We start from the raw sequence: 14,565 nt of genomic DNA, 5'->3' as shown, positions 1-14,565 counted from the left end.
AAATTCTACATCTTCAAAGATACATGTAGGTGCGTAGACCTGTACAAACTTCAGTTTATACCGCTTGTTAAGCTTAATTACGAGGCCTGCCGCCCTCTCATTAATGCTGTAGAATTCATCTATATTACCAGCTTTATATACTTATTGTCAAGGAAACCTACCCCTAATTATCGCTTCTCCGGTAAACCTCGATAACACAGTAGATGCCCGTGCTTCAGTACAGTATAGGCCTCATTTGGCCTCATAATTTTAGTAAGCCCTATGACATCCCATTTCAAACCCTCTTGTTCCTCTAGCTAGCAGCACTGCTAAAGTAGACTAGCTTAACTAGCTAGTTAAAAGTTGCCAGGGCCAGTTTCCAATGGCGGCCTGTCCAGCGGAGCGAGAGATTCTTAGCACCCCCCTCTGCGTCACAGGTCTGACCGTCGTTGGTGACTGAGGGCCGGGGTTTTGTAAGACTAACAATGAGAGGTTGTGGCCAATTACTGCACCAGGGTGGCCAATTCTTGTTCTGGTGAGGGAGTGCGTTGCCGGAGGTGTTCACCGGTATCAGGTCGCACCCCAAGCCCTTAAGCTCAAATCCTCATCATGACTCGATAAGCCTAGGCAAGGTCGCCGCGCCCCATGGCTCCCAGATTCCGGAGCTCCGAAATTCGCCGAAAAACTGGCGACAGGAACCCGCCCGGGAGTCTAGCAGGAGTAACGCTTACCTGCGTTTGGTAGGTCGGATCCGAGAGCCCGGCCCGGTGGTGACGGGCGCAGGCAATTCCGCAGGTGTTGGCCGGAACCAGGATCGGCGGTAGAAAAAACGCGGTTAAAAACCGTGTTCGGTTCCCGCAGGTCGCCCGCGGTGATCGCGGTGATGACCTTGAGCGAAGGACGTAGCTCAGGAGGTGCCCAGAACTTCGAAAAAAGGGCCTGGAATAGGCCATGGAAGCCGGGTGAAAGAAGACGTCCTTCAGTGTGCTTTTGTAAGTTACGTCAAATGTTCGGCAATACGCGCACAGACAAAGGAATCGGCGCACTGCTTTCTTATCACCGGCATGTGGAAACTGTACTATCGCAGCAGTCTTCAGAGGGTCTGGGCGAATTCCCTCCTTGTTTAATATATTAGGCAGAAACAACAGCTCCTTGTAGGCGAAGGGACACTTCTGTACTATCAACGTTAGCCCTGAAGACTTGATTGCGCGAAGCACTGTCCGCAACCTTTTCAGGGGGTCTTCAAAGTTCGAAGAGTAAGCAATGACTTCACCTAAGTAGACCAGACAAATATGCCACTTCAAGACAGCCAGTACAGTATCCATTGCTCGCTGGAAGGTGGCTGGTGCGGAGCAAAGGCCGAACCCCTTGAAACCTTGAGCTCGAAGAGGCCATTTGGTGTGATAAACGCTGTCTTCACGCGGTCTCTTTTGTCGACCTCGATTTGCCAGTGCCTGCTGTTCAAGTCCATGGAAGAGAAAGCGTTGCAGAGACGGTCAAAAGTGTCATCGATACGCGGGGGCGGGTAGACGTCTTAGAAGGGTTGTTTTGTAGGCCAGTTGGTGATCCATAATTTAAGGCGATCTGTGGTGTGCTTACTACGTCTTGTCCTCGAGAGAACATGAGCAAGAAAGGACAAGAAGAAAGGTGGTGAAGAATTGGTGATAATGGGTAATAAACATATGCCAGATAAGATGAAATCTGTTTTTGAAAAAGGACCGAAATACGCGGTGGAGCCAAAAGTGCCGTCTCAAACTGTATTATCCATCAACCAACGAATTGCAAGAAAAGCCACAACTAAGGAGCGAGAAAAATGCATACTGGAGGGCGTTGAATCGCTTCTAAAGTCGGGTTATCCAAACACCACAAAAAACATGGAAATGTCGACGGAAGCCATTGTGTCGTACTGCAGAAGGAGTCAACTGCATCTACTACAAGCTGATAAGAAGGGCGGACTTGTAGTTATCTCGGATGATAACTTCTCAGCGAGAGCAGCTCAGGCTGTTAGAAAAAAATTTGTTCCAATTTCTAAAATATCCACAAAAGTGAAATCAGCTGCGACGGGCTTGTGTGATAGTCTGGGGTTATACCACTCGTACTAACCAGATTAGAGACAGTAAAAAGAGTGCGCTCAAAGTTTTCTTTTCTGGTAAAACAGAAAAGCAAAGCATGCTGTTTAGAACTGTTGTAACTCAAAAAGGCACGTGGCAGAAGCATCTTAGCATGTATTTGGCTAAGTGCTTATCCAAGCTGCATGCCAATGATGCTTTTTTGACGAAAGGGTCAAATGTAATTTGTGACGTTTTTCAAACCAACCCTGATGTTGGGAATGCATTTTCAGTGGACATTGTAGATTTATTCTATTCGGTTCCTCATAGCCCCTTGTTCTCCGCTGTTAGAGAGTGCATTGGAGAAAATGACCAGATTGCTTTTCAGAACTCTGCCGGTATTTCCATGTATGACTTTTTAACCTTATTGCAGTTTTACCTGGAATCTACTTTTATAACTTTTGACCAGTAGTCTTTTCTGGCAAAGTCTGGCATATGCATTGGGTACTATATGGCAGCGGTGCTATGCGACATCTTTTTATATCATATTGAACAAGCTCTGCATGCAGCAAGTTTTAACCAATGACAAGGGTTTTTTTCATTTTAAGGTATGTCAATGACTGTTTTATGACTGTTTTAAATAAAGAACGCCTTTACAACCGTAAGGAAATAGTGGACAGTGTTTTATCTGCCTTTAGAGAGCATGGAAAAGCTCTGGAGTTCACACACGAACTACATGACCATGATTAATTACAGTTTGTAGACTTCAAGCTTGAGTTCTGTGGTGATCGGTTCTGTTGGTCATATTCTCCGCGTGCAAAGAAGCAGCTGCTACCTTTTGACACCTGCCATTAAAAACTCGTGAAACGCGGGATTGCTTAGCTTTACCTCGAATCGGCACTCAAAAAGTCATGCCTTCACAAAATGCAGGAGAGTTTTAATTAACAATTGGCTAGGCTTTTTGCAGCCGGGTTCCCCCATTCGCTCGTGACTGCGGTAGGTGAATGCCTCCTAAACAAGACAAAGAATGGTACTGGTACTGCTACACCAGAGGTCCCTCGAGAAGAGGTAAGATCAGTGATGATGCCATACGTGCATTGTGTGGCCCATAATCTGAAGACAAAAGTGTATGGCTCGCCTTTTCGGCACCGAGAAAGCTAGGTGGCCTTTGCTGCCCTACCGATAAAAAGAACACTAAGGAACGAGGCTGCGGAACAATGAACAGGAGACCGTTCGTGAAATGTGCTGAAGGGGTCTTTTTTCAACGTCTTTCTCCTTCACTTGCGTTCTAAACTTCATCTTCTGTACTGTTACACTATGAAATCCCCGTCTTGAGGGCACTCCAACATAGGTTAGACTGTCAGGGGCCTGAATGAGCGAACGAGGGAACATGAGAGAAACGTAGAGCAGAACAAGGAAGGCACATAACTAACAAAACACATTATTAAGTGCCCGTCCCGCAACTGTGAGCCATGTTTCACTGATGTGCGTATCCCTGACAAAAGCAAAGATACCAATGCTAGGGAGCTGATAGAAGAGTTAAAAAGTTCGCCAACAAGCCCAAAACGCTACGCTTTTAAAAAGAAAGGCAACTTGTGCTTAAGCGATATATCAATTTGAATGTATAACTGTGAAAAGAAATTCTTTGAGCGCGCCTTATCATGTCGTTCCTGAGCTTTAGATGACCTACCTGCGCATATGACGACAAGCTATTTAAGTACGTTTCATGCATGCAATAAAATCATTTGGAAGTTGGCTCTTCGTCCTGTCACCTACCTATGTGTCTTGTCTGTTTTTTGCGTCTTAAACTATTTATCTATGAACCAAAACCAACTAGCCCAGCAGCAAGTGCTCTTAGAAGGGACTGTAGCTTATTGTCTCATATTGCACTGTGTTGTATGCGTGAGTAATGAATGAGCGGTAGAACGCCATCCCAGCCTTTATGATCTGTAGCAACGTACACAGCCAACATGGTGGTAAGCGTGCGATTAGTGCGTTTTACCACACCGTTCGTTTGGGGATGATATTGGTTGGAGTGGCGAAAACTTCAGGCTCCGAGGCGAAGAAGTTCTTGGACAATGTCCTCAGTGAATTGGCTTCCACGGTCGCTAATGATTACTGCAGGAGGGCCCTGCCGAAGAATGACGAATCGAAATAACAAATGAGATACTTCAGACGTAGTAGCGGATGGTATCGCGACTGTCTCACAATAGCGGGTTAGATAATCTACGCACACAAGAATCCATCAGTTTCCTTTAAAGCACCGTTTGAAAGGTCCAAGAAGGTCAATGCCAAATTGATCGAACGGGGCTGTTAGAGGTGTGATTGGCCGCAGTTTTCCCGGTGGACTTGAAGACGGCAGCTTAAAACGCTGGCATTCCACACAGCTGGCTTCATATCGCTCGATAGTTAAACGCATTGAAGGCCAGTAAAATCGCTGCTGTGTGCGGTGGAGTGTTCAGGCCATTGCTAAGTGCCCAGACGTGGCGTCATCATGCATCATTTCTAGAACTGTGATGCGTAGGCTTTCCGGAGCGGCAAGAAGCGTGCGCGCTCCCCCAGAGGCGAAATTCTACTTGTAAAGCAACCTTCGCGTATGAAAAAAGTGTTCCTAATGGAATCTTTGGCGGCATCAACCCAAGAGCTTAATATTTGGCCTTTGCGTTGCTCGGTTTGGAAAACTCGAAGATCGGGGAAGGTTTGTGAAAGTGGAGACAAGTATTCATCGAAGTTGTCTGCGTCGTCATCAGTCGTTTGAAGCGGCTAACGCTAAGGACAATGAGCATCTGACTTTTTATGGCCGATTTTATGTACCAAAGTAAAATTAAACTCTTGGAGGCGTAAAGCCCATCGAGGCAGCCGCCCACAGGGGTCACGAAGGCTGGTTGGCTTGTGGGGTGCAACGTCCCAAAGCGACTCAGGCTATGAGAGACGCTGTAGTGGAGGACTCCAGAAATTTCAACCACCTGGGGTTCTTTAACGTGCACTGACATCGCACAGCACACGGGAGCCTCGCTTTTCGCCTCCATCGAAAAGCGACCGCCGTGACCGGGATTCGATCTCGCGTCCTTGGGAACAGTAGTCGAGCGCCGTAACCACTACGCCACCCCGGCGGAGAGGGTCACGAAGACTAACGAGCCGGCAAAGTGAATGGTGGTCGGTCACGACGGTGAAAGCATTCCCGTACAGACAGGAGTGGAAGCGCTGTATAGCGAAAACAACAATGAGACATTCTTGCTCAGTAACTATGTAATTTCTTTCGCACTTACTCAAAGTAGGGCTGGTATATGCTATGACGTGCTCATCGCGGCCATGGCGTTGTATCAGTACAGTACCAATGCCGATATCACTTGCGTCAGTGTGTATTTCGATTGCAGCTGATGGGCAGAACTGGCATAGGATGGGGCCCGAGGCCAAAAGATGTTTGAAATGACGGAAAGCTGCGTCACATTTGCTGATCCAATTTCATGATGCATCTTTACGCAGCGGACACGTCAGTGGGTAAGCGATAGCAGAAAACATTGGTATAAAGCGTCGAAAGTACGAGAATAGACCTAAAAAGCTCTGCAGCTCATTTACTAATTGGGGCACCATAAAACATTTGACACCTTCAAATTTCCTGGGATCTGGTCGAACACCGTTTTTGTCAACGAAGTAACCAAGAACAATTGTTTCACGAGCCCCAAAATGGCGCTTCTTCGAATTCAGTGTAAGTCCAGCTCGTTCCATGTAATCAAGCACGATATCCAGAAGACTGTTGTGCTCACGAAATTATACCATCGTCGAAATACCACGAACAAATTTGCCATTTTCGTCCATGCAGGATTTTATCCATGAACAGATCGAATGTGGCAGGCGCATTACATAATCCAAAAGGCATAACATTGAATTCATAGAGATCGTCTGGTGTTACGAATGCAGTTATCTCTTTATCTCCAGTGGGCTTGGGAATTTGCTAGTAGCCTGATCTCAATCAATAGAAGAAAATTATAAAGCTTACTGCAGATAGTGTTTTGCGTCATCTATGCATGCAAGTGGGTAGACATCTTTCTTCGTTACTGTATTTAAGCAACGTTGGTCGGCACAACGCCTCCTTGTGCCATCTTTCTTTTTAACAAGGATAACTGAAGCTACCCAAGGACTAAAAGATTCTCGAATAATTCCGCGCTTTAGCATCTCTTGAACTTGATCATCGATTACCTTATGTTTAGCTGCTGAGACTCCAAAGGCTTCTGGCGTATCGGAGGTGCGGACCCGGTTTTCACCGTGTGGTGAATACGACTGGTAGACAGCGGTTTGAGTCCTTGGCAAAGTCGAACACTGTCACGTGCTTCAGAAGAAGTTCCATTAGAATGCGACGCTCGGGTGGTGAAAGAGACTTATCAATCATTGCCTGAACTTCGATCTCCATACCTGGTTGCACGTGCTGCTCTATGAAAAAGCTGTTTAATGCCGCAACGGGACCTTAGACGCCTTCTTCGAAACGAGCGAGTTTTAGGCCTCAAGGCAACACACCTGGCTCTACACAGTGGTTGACTGCCCAAAGCTCAGTGCGGCCTCTAGTCACAGGAACGACGCTAAGAGGCACGAGGATACTCTTAGAGCAAGGTAGTGTTGGTTCTACTACAGCTTCAAATGATTGGCGTTGATTGCGAATCGAGAAACCCCGCACGAATGCTGCTGATAAAGCTGGTACAATTGTGTCTTCTTCCACCGCAAATGCTCCAAATTCAGCTGTCGAATCATCACGAGCCGAAAGCAGTGAAGAATTCAAATTATTCTCTCCCGTACCAGTCTAAAGTTGCGCCACACTCTTGCAGAAAATAAATCCCCAGAATCACATCATGCTTTGTCCGAGGCATCACTGCGAATTCTGTACTAAGCTTTAGGCCCCATATAGCAACATTTCAAACACACACACCAAGTGAAACCAAAGGTTCAGCACCTACACTACGGAATAACACTGCACGGTCAGCACTAAACATCACTTTCCTACCTTAACGGTTCTTAAAACTCAAACTCATAAGAGATACTGTAGCTCCAGTGTCCACAAGAGCCGTTGTTCTCACACCATCAATAAACACTTCCAATTTGTTCTTTAGCATAAAGACAGGTACAGTTATTGACGCCATCGACTCGCCGGTGTCCTCACCTCCATCGCCCACGCCTCTATAGTTTCAAAGGTGGGGGCGTCACACTGCCATCAGATGAAGGTGATGAATGCCGCATAGGATATGTGTCCCAAGCGGACATAGTCGGGATCGCTGCTGTGGTGTCCAGTCGTCCTGAATGTTCACCGGGGGGTCGGTAGTCTTGAGCAGGGAAACGGCGGCTGCAGTATCTAGCGATGTGTCCTTCAATGCCAGACCTGTAACCCACAGGTTGAGTGTGCCAGCGATCACAAGAGTTCTGACTTGCAGTGTCTTGACGCTATAGACTCTCGCTGTTGACGAACCACGTCACTAGGGTAGGCGAGCATCCTTCCCGTCGTCTGGTGAACATAACGTTGGGCAGAGTTGCTACAATCGTCCATATCCGAAACGCCTCTAGGTTGTACCCATGTAGTGGAAAGGGCGTCGATTCTGCCTGCGGTGCACTACAGTACTGCAGATATTGTTTACAACAGATGGTGTCCCTGAATCTGGACCATTCCTCACGCACAATTTATCTTCTCATACCAGCTATTGAAAGTGGAGAACATGCTTCAACACTGCATGTTTTGCAATGCTTTATAACGTCGGTGGTACTGTTCAGGCTCACTTTGCTAATCAGGAAATTATAAACATCTTCCGCTATTCCTTTTAGGAGGTGGCCGATTTTGTCTTCTTCAAGCATACTGAGATTCACTAGCTTGTATAGCTTTAAAATAGCCTCGATTTATGCGGTGCAAGTTTATCCAGGTACTTCTGGGCAGTGAAGCAATGTCTGTTCCGCACGCTTCTTCTTTGCAGGTTCGTCCCCCAAAAGTTTATTTATATCGCTTTTAAAGGTAGCCCATGATGTTAGTGAATCCTCATGATTTTTGAACCAGTGCAAGGCAGTGGCAGAAAGGAAAAACACCACGTTAGCCACTTTAGTAACGCGTTCCAGCGATTATATTTGCTCATCCTTTCATAGTGTTTCAGCCACTTGTCAACGTCTTCCTCAGGTTTTTCCAAAGATGTCCGGGACTCTCGGTAGTGTGGCCAGTTGTTCGCCGTCGATGGTCCCAGTTGCTCTATATTGCTGTCTTCAGTCATGTCCAATGGCATTGATGGCAAGCCAGCTAGTCTGCGCCTCCTTTAATAGATGGAACGCTCCGTGGTCGATACCCAAGCACCTCTCACAACTGTTACGTGCTTAGTACGCACAGGGGGGTTTATTGACAGAGAGATCAATGGAAGCAAGACCGCAACTACAAACGTCCTTCTGACCCTCGTTCTTCTTCCTCCGATGGTTCATCTTCTTCTTCCGGCGATGTGCGGTGGTGCATGGCAATATGTCTAAGTTATCTTGATGATGTCGCCATTTTTGGTAAAACGTTCTACGAAACGACCGCTTAGAGCGAGTATCAGACTGTTTGCATAACGCCGGATTAGTCCTCAATTCCAAGAAGTGCCGCTTTGGCAGCGTCAAGCGTTGGTGCTCGGCTATCTCGTTCACGAGGATAGCGTGAGACGAGATCCTCAGAAAACGACAGCTGTGGAGTCATTTCAAGCACCACGGACAGTCAAAGAGGTCCGCAGTTTTTGGAGATTATGTTCCTATTTCTCGCGTTTTATTCACCGCAATGCCGATATCGCCTACCTGCTGATGTGCCTTCTTCACAAAGCGGCTTTGTTTGAATGGACTGCCGAGTGCGATGCCTCATTCGCCAGCTGATCTTTCCGCTGACCTCACATCCTGTTCTCCGGCATTTCGACCCCTCCGCAGCGACAGAAGTTCATACTGATGCTAGTGGTATTGGCATCAGCGCTATTCTAGTTCAGCGCAGATATGATCAGGAGCACATTATTTCATATGCAAGACGCTCGCTCAGCAAGTCAGAGTGCAACTACACCGTTACGGAACAAGAATGCCTTACTGTGATCATCTTCTGTGCAGATGTTCCGATCCTACTTTTATGGTCGCCCTTTCACGATTGTGACTGACCATTACTCCCTCTGCTGGCTCCTCTGTCTTCGAGATTCATGCGGTCGCCTCGCGCGCTGCGCCCTCCGTCTGCAGGAGTATAACTTCAATGTAGCATACAAGGGCAGGCGCCGACACGCCGAAGCAGTCTGTCTCGCGAATGTAGCTGCCGTCTACAGAATGTGGCGGTGACAATTTCGACCATTACATTTTAGCCATCGTCCCTGACTATCCTGACATTGAGGTGTTTAAAACTGTCCAACGTGGGCATCCATCTCTACAGCCTCTGTTTGCCTCCGCATAGAACCAGGTATTTCAAGGTCGTTTCTGTATTCGCGACGGTCTGTTGTGGACAACGAACTACTCTCCTGCGGGTCCACGATACTTGCTTGACATCCCAAAGGCTCTGTGCTCCTCTGTTTTACGTGTGATGCATGATGGCCCGCATCCGGACATCTTAGTTCAGCTTGCAGGCGCCGTCTAGCTCAAGAGCGGTTTTACTGGCTGAGAATGCGTTCCACGACAGTAGGATACGTGGCCGGCTGCGCACAGTGTCAGCGTCATAACAAACTACCTCCGCTCCACCTGGCCTAGTTCACCCTGTGGCGCCTCCCAGCAGTCTGTACCAGCAGGCTGAAAGTGATCTGCATGGACCTTTTCCTAAGTCTCCAAACGGCAATCGGGGAATCGTAATATATACACACTCCCTCACTCGCTATTGTGAAGCAGCTGCTCTACAATCGGCTACCGCGCATCACTTGTTGCTGTTCTTTTTAACTCGATACTCTTGCGCATGAACCTCTACGAGTAGTGATGAGTGACCGAGACCACCAATTCACTGCCGATATCGTTGAGGAGCTGCAACGTCTAAGCACAGTAACCTACAGACACTCAGCACCATGTCACCCGCAGACAAACGGTTTGACGGAACGCATCAATAGGACATAGCATAGCATTACATAGCATTCATTGATTACGAAAAAGCAATTGACTCAGTTGAAACCTCGGCGGTGATGCAGGCATTGCGAAATCAGGGGGTAAACGAGCCGTACGTGAAAGTGCTGGAAGATATATATATAGTGGCTGCACAGCAACCATAGTTCTGCATAAAGAAAGTAACAAAATTCCTATAAAGAAAGGTGTTAGGCAAGGAGGCACAATCTCCCCAGTACTATTCACAGACTCTTTAGAGGAAGTACTCAGAGAATTGGAATGGGAGCAGTTAGGGATAAGGGTAGATGGAGAATACCTCAGTAATCTGCGATTTGCTGATGACATTGCCTTGCTAAGCAGCTCGGGGGATGAACTGCAAATAATGATTGATGACCTAGACAGAAAAAGTAGAAAGGTAGGTTTGAAAATCAATATGCAGAAGACTAAGGTAATGTTCAACAGCCTCGGGAAGGAACAGCAGTTTACATTAGGTAGCGAAATACTGGAAGTAGTAGGCGAATATGTCTACTTAGGACAGGTGGTAACCGCAGATCCGGACCATGAAAAGGAAATAACAAGAAGAATAAGATTGAGATGGAGCGCATTTGGCAAGCACTCGCAGATTATGACTAGCAGCTTACCGGTATCGCTCAAGAGGAAAGTATACAACAGTTGCATCTTGCCAGTACTCACCTATGGGGCTGAAACGTGGAGGCTAACCAAGAGAGTTCTATTTAAGTCGAGGACAACCCAGAGGGCTATGGAACGAAAGATAGAAAGCGTGCAGAGTGGGTCAGAGAAATAACTCAAGTTACCGACATTCTAGTGGAAATTAAGAAGAAATGGACATGGGCAGGACATGTAGGGCGAAGAGAGGATAACCGATGGTCGCTTAGGGTAACAAACTGGATTCCAAGGGAAGGAAAGCGTAGCAGGGGGCAGCAGAAAGTTAGGTGGGCGGATTAAATAAAGTTCGCAAGGGTCAAGTGGATGCAGCTAGCACAGCACCGAGTTAAGCGGAGAAATATGGGAGAGGCCTTCGCCCTGCAGTGGGTATAATCCGACTGACGATGATGATCAATCAGGCACTGACCAACAGGCTTGCCATGTATGTGGACTCCAAGCATATATAAGAACTTGGATACCATAGTGCCATCCATCACATACGCGATTCAATATTGCTACACATGTAACTACCGGATACAGTCCATTCTACCTCTTGTACGCTCGCCCACCACGCTACACCCTCGACACAATCCTGCCATTTTCTACAAGTGAAATGATGGATGTCACCGAGATCTTGTCCTTGGCTGAGAAGCTCGTCGGATTGCCCGCTTGTGCTCCATTGCGTCGCGACAGCGTTTCAATGACAGCTACGATGGTCAGCGCCGGTATGTTATCTACGCTTCGGGCGATATGGTCTGGCTCTGGCGTCCAGTCGGGTGACGTGACTTGCATCAAAAGCTATTGGCCCATTATGATACCCCTTATGTAATCCTGATTATAATTAGCGACATCAGGTATGAAATAGAGGATGGATGGATGGATGGATGGATGGATGGATGGATGGATGGATGGATGGATGGATGGAATATAGGAGCGTCCCCTTTGAAACGGGGTGATAGGAGTAGCTATCATGCTAATTTTTTCCCTGATATCTTAATTATTGATTTAAATTGGTTACCTAAACCATCATTCTATTTATTAAATTTTTGTTTCTATATTACTAACGTATGTCACTTCTCTGCTTTTAAGCCACAAATTTTCCAGTCGTTTTTTGCTAGTTATACCGGCGGTTTATTCACCCGGCTACTGGTATCTCTAAACCCTAGCGCTTCATGAACAGTTACTGCGCCTGCATCAACTTCCGGGTGGATACCATTACATTCGAGTATAATATGGTCAATTGTTTCACTGGAGTTACCACATACAGCACATGCGTCATCTTCATTGTTAAATTTCTTTTTGTAGCTGCGTAAGGCACCCTGATCTAGCTTCAAAAAGTAGGGCACTGCCTCGTGAGTTATCAAAGAAAGCTTCCTTCCTGATCTGCATTTTCCACTTTCGGTATAATTCCACACTCTGTTTTTTTTTTTTTCATCGAATTTATCCAATTTTTACCTTCTGTGTTTTTCATCTGTTGCTTAATGCTCTATTTCTCCGTCCTTGTGACTAGCATACTTACTAGTTAGTTTCCTAGTTCTTTTCCCCCATTGTGAGTCAACGCTTTTTAAGTACATGTATTTAAATACTTTAGCTGCCCATCTGTTACTGCCCAATTTCCTCAGGCGTTCCTCATATAATATTTTACTCTGAGCTTCCCGTACTTCGAAAGATGCCCAGTCCATATCTCCCTGTACCGCCTCATTTGTGCTTTTGCCGTAGGCACTTAGTGCTAATCGTCCAACGGCTCTCTGATTTATTTCTAATGTCGACTGTACCTCTGATTTTAGGCACAAAACCGCTTTTCCGAAAGAACGTCCGGGCACCATAATTCCTTTCCAAATAACCCTCAAAACCTCATACCTGTTGTATCCCCACAATGCCCTATGCTTCATTATCCCGGCATCCCTTCGTCCTTTGGCCTTAAGTGATTGCTCATGCTTTCCAATGTATGCCAATCCTTCGTTTAACCATGCCCCCAGATATTTGTATTCTCTACTCTGGGTATTTCATGGCCTTGCATTTTAAGACCCTTAACAGTTGAGCCGTTGAAAATCATCAGACCCGACTTAACTGCGCTAAAACTGAAGCCTAGAGCGTCCCCTTCGTCTCCGCAATACTTTAGAATTTGCAATTCTTCCAGAATCTCAGCTAGCAGCCCAATATCGTCTGCATACATCGAACCGGGGAGGCGCTGCTCTACCGCCCTTCCACCTAATCTACATGACAAGTAAAACCTAGGTTACTGTCTTGGCTTCACAAAAGTTAGCGCCCTCTAGTGAAAGAGACAGAAACTGTGCGCGGCGGTCATGTTTTGCTCAGTCCGCCCGCGTCTCCCATTGAGTACGCTGTCAACGTGCGCCTTCGTGGAACCCGTGCTTGCACTGCAAGGTGCATTGGAATGATCACAATTGATTAATTCATTTTTTAACATCCCAGCAGTCGCTGCTGGCACCAAGCTCTATTCGGAATGACGCCAGCATGTTGCTGCGTACCCTTCTGCGGCAAGCGCACCGTCGTAGACGCGCACGGAAACAAGGTATACGAGTGTATGCCACCGCTCGTTTGCAATCCTAATCGGCTTTAGAAATGTCACTTGCATCATGTAAAGAATTACTTCACATCCCGCTGACTGGGAGCTAGCTCAAAGAACGTGCTATAACCTAAAACAGCAAGGTTGTTTTGCGTGCTATGGAGCCTTGGTAACTTGAAGGATAAGATTATGCTTCGATGGGAACACGGGAGAAGGAGCAATGCATGTATTACGAACGCTATAATTCAAATACGCTCTTTGAAACCTCTGGTACGTAGGTAGCATTTAGCATTGTGTATTTGATTTAAGACAAGGGCGTGATTACCGAAACTACTTTTTAGAGTCGTACGAAATGGTAGTGCTTGGTGCAGAGAGAAATACGGCTGTCTAGTACGCCCGAGGTGCGTGTTTCATGCTGTAAAAGCCGCTGCCAAACCCGCGGCGTCTAGTAGAGCAGGAAAAGATGACATCCCGCTAGTGTGTTGTAATATGCTCACGTCCAGCCCGTTTCGAAAGATGTTATCACATTATAATGCATGCGAAGTCCGGTCCGCGTGTAGAGCGCGCAGCTCAGGTTTGCATTCTATGCCTGCATACCTGCCAGCCCGGCAGATAAAATAACAAGCGTGCGCTTCACTTTTGTGTGTTTTGTCGAGTCACCCGATGGCTCGCTAATTGACAGCCACCTGAAATTCAGTTGATTTTGTAAATATGACGATTTCATATTTATTCCCTCTGTAGATAGTAGACATTTGAAGCCTTAATCTCATATGAAAGCGCTGTCATGGGAAGCTTCGAGGAACTCGCAGGAAGAGGAACTCGGCTGAAACGAAAATAAATTTGAAAAGTCAACTCACATTACAGCGAAGTATCTGTGCTTGGTGCAACTGGTTGTGTTCATAAAGTCAGATCTATATTATATAATACTGTTATAAAAATTAGGGGGACACTTAAGCTCCACCGTTAAGGGTATGACGCGATGGCTCTCTTTCACACACACACACACACGATGTTTTCTTTCTTCAGGTCTTAAATCTTTAGCTTTTATTTATTTTATATTTCTATCATTTGCTTCTTTATTTTATTTAATGTTTTATACTTTTATACACCAATACTCAGGTCAGCAACAATCGCCTTTCCACTCTGAATAATTTGACACCTCTGAATGCATTCTTCAATTATTTCAATTATACGATTACACATTCTAAATTTTCTTCATTAGCATCACCAAGCACTGGTTTTTCATTCTAGCATTTTGACACCTTTAAACCCTCAATTTCTATTTTTTTCTTTATTTCA

This window comes from Amblyomma maculatum, chromosome 5 (genome assembly GCF_055883805.1).
Source record: "Amblyomma maculatum isolate TAMU_Amacu chromosome 5, ASM5588380v1, whole genome shotgun sequence".
NCBI lineage: Eukaryota > Metazoa > Arthropoda > Arachnida > Ixodida > Ixodidae > Amblyomma > Amblyomma maculatum.
The sequence above is the reverse complement of the archived record's forward strand: the minus strand, read 5'-3'. Positions refer to the sequence as shown.